Source organism: Chamaea fasciata, unplaced genomic scaffold, assembly GCF_029207755.1.
Source record: "Chamaea fasciata isolate MVZ Bird 193981 ecotype frontalis unplaced genomic scaffold, bChaFas1.0.hap1 SCAF_24, whole genome shotgun sequence".
Taxonomy (NCBI): Eukaryota; Metazoa; Chordata; class Aves; order Passeriformes; family Sylviidae; genus Chamaea; species Chamaea fasciata.
Window position 1 is genome coordinate 16,120 of NW_027094109.1, and position 2,921 is coordinate 19,040.

Below are 2,921 nucleotides of genomic sequence, written 5' to 3' on the forward strand. Positions count from 1 at the left end.
CAGCGTTAAACGCTGTTTCCGAGCTCTCCACAGGCAGAGAAGCTGTTTGCAGCACGGAAAGTGCTTCTCCTAGCCTGGGAAGCGAGCAAACGCCGTTTGGCCGCGCCTAGTGCACTCTCCGGCGGTATGCTGCAGGCTGGCTGCGAACAGCGGCTGGGCGCGGTTTCCGTGCTGCCCACAAGCAGAGAAGCTCCTCCAGCACCGAAAGTGCATTTTCGGGGCTGGGAAGCAAGATTTCACTTATTCATTATCTGCAGTGCGCTTACCTGCTCGGCGTGCTTTGCGGCGGCTGAGATCCTCGAGGAGCGGCAGACACGCGTCTCCCGGGCCGGGAAGCGTGGCCTCGCTGTTTCGTCACTTCCGGTGCTCCTGCCGTGCGTGCAGCGCTGTGCAGAGGCGGAGGAGCTCGAGGAGCGGCGGCCACGCCTCTCCGGGGCCGGGATTGGAGAAGTCGCTTGTTCGTCACCTGCCGTGCGCCTGCCGTGTTCGGCGCGCTCTGCAGTGGTAGAGAAGCTCGAGCAGCTGCGGCCGCGCGTCTCCTGGGCCAGGAAGCGAGAACTCGAGCCCGATGAGGAGTGTCTGCTTCTGCTTTTAACTTGTGGAAAGTTCAAAGCCTGTGGCTGTAAAATTAGCAGCAATACTGGTGCCTTCTTTTATCGCTCAAGGTCACTGGCCAGCAGGGAACAAGAAGTGTCCCAGGACTTGTTGGTGCCCTGCCAGAGAGAGAAGCAGCAAATGGTGTTGAGAGAATTTCTGGGAGTGCATGTGGGATCCTGCTTTTCTTGACAGCTTGAGAAATGATCTGAACAGAAAAAAATATCTTTCTTTTTACAGGAGAATCTGATGTGGAACATGGGACCAGGATGACTTGCTGTGACTTCTTGAAAGCTGGAAAGAAGGCGATGTTAATCTTTTTGGCTAGAGGCAAAGTGTCTGCAAAGCCTTGGAAGAAGCCTATGCCAGGTAAGTGAGGACACGAACAGGAAAACACCTGGAGGCTGTGATGTGATTTCACGGAGGGTTATGGATTCCTGTCTCAAATGTCCATGTGTCAGTAGGGCTGGATCCAAGTGCCCTGGTGGAGAGGCAGGGTTGTCCTGCATTCCAGCTTTTTAGTGGCTGGAGTTTTGCCCAAGGAAGAGCAGCATCCTGATTTTGCTGCCATGTTCAGCCAGCACAGAGCTGTTGGGTGCCTCCGTCCAGGAGCAGCAGGAGCCTGGATTTCTGTCCCTGGGATTGCCTTGCTGTCCAAGACGAGGGCTGAAGGTGAGGGGCAAGGCAGCGCTGGGAGCTCTGGGAGTCAGGAGTGCCAGGCCTTTCATCTCCTGGTGCTGCTCAGGTGTTCACCAGAGGGTTTTTTTGACGGCCTTTGGCTTTCTGGATGGAAGCAAAAGGGTCCTTTCCCCTCCCTGCCTTCTGTCATTCCCAGGTCAGCCCCTGCTCTTTGCTGGCAGGCTAAATAGCCTCAGGAGTGGGCCGAGGAAGTGCTGCCTGATCTGTGAGGTTCCACAGGAGATGGGAGCAGGCTTTGCGCAGAGGTTCAAGCACCTTGGGACTTCCTGAAGGCCTGAGGCCTGAAGCAGAGTCTTGAGGCAAAGCTGACCTCTGGGTGAGCCTTCAACCCAGATGTTGTGTTTGTATCCTGTCGGCAGTGCGGTAGCCAGGATCATTAGTGTTCTGGGCTAGGTCCGTGCTCATTAGTGAAACATGGCTTGACCTTTCTGTGTTCAGAGGCCGGACAGGGCCCTGAGATGAGTCCTGTGGCCTTGTTGGGAGGAGCGGGGCCAAAGGCAGCTCCTGCATTGCTCCTGAAGCCCTGGCCAGGCTTTGGGGCGACGCCGGAGGAGGCTGAGCCCAGCTGTTCCCGCTGTGGGAGTTGTGTGCGCCTGTTTATTGCAGCATTTGCCCGACCTGGGCCCTGTCCCGGCACAGCCGGAGCCTCTTGGCCTGCGGGCGGGCGGACGCACCCGCGGGAATTGCCAGTTCTGTGGGGGCTCTCCAGGGCTGGGTTGTGACAGGGGATTCCCAGCTGCTGGGGGTGAGGCTCAGGGTCCCTGGTGCTGGATCTCAGTCCCTGTAGGTCACCTTGGGTAGCAGTGCTGGGGAGCATTGCTGAGCTTCTCCTTGGGAGGTTCTTGGCTGCTCTGAGCTGTCGCCAAAGACCCTGAGCTCCTGAGGTTGGTGTCTGTGTCTTTGGTGCTGACCCTGCCCCCTGGCCAAGTTACTTTGGAGGGTTTGAATAGGGTCTAGGGCTGAGTGCCCTTTGGGCAGTTTGCTGCCAGTCTGGTGTGCTCCTGGAAGTGCCGCTGACCTGCCAGGACTGAGGAGCTGCTGGCTGGGTGCTGCTTCTGTTCTGCAGTGGGAGCAGGTAGCCACAGGGATACAGGGGGAAAATGGGCTGCTGAAATGAAGGAAACAATATGCTTCTAACAGCAGCTACTTTCTTGTGTACATAAAGCTACAGTTCCAGTTTCTAGCACTACTCTTCATGGGTACAGGTGTCTCTCTCAGTCGGCTAAGTTATTTCTCCATCACGCAGGCAGGCAGGAAGGCAGGAACGCACGCACGCATCTTTCAGGGCACTTAATTGGTTAAGTGTCCATCACCGTGCTATGTGTCTCCTATCTGAGTTCTGCATTTCTTGGAGAGGCTTTCCTAGGCTCTTATTTTCAGAGCTGTTGTTGTTCCTGTAGCCTTGATGAATTCCTGCGAACTCTGGAAAAGAAGACTGCAGGTGTCATCTTCACTACAAACAGTTTGGCTGATACAGGGAATGGCCCAAGTTATTCAGATACATTGCTACACCGGGAGGGCTTAGAGAGAAACCTGGAGATGGGTTGTGGAAGCCTGAAGTGGGATCTTCTCCCCTGCCGACCCTTGTGTAAGAGACGGTCCGAAGATCCCTCATCTGCCTCACGACC

At 56.1% G+C, this 2,921-nt stretch overlaps 1 long non-coding RNA gene across 1 annotated transcript; it reads left to right on the plus strand.

Moving 5' to 3' along the window:
• The first annotated feature begins 488 nt into the window (after nucleotides 1-488).
• LOC136300938 (uncharacterized) lies at nucleotides 489-1,656 on the plus strand. The gene is made up of 3 exons (XR_010723770.1): nucleotides 489-738; nucleotides 835-963; nucleotides 1,430-1,656. It is a non-coding gene; the product is annotated as an uncharacterized lncRNA (long non-coding RNA).
• The last annotated feature ends 1,265 nt before the right edge of the window (nucleotides 1,657-2,921 follow it).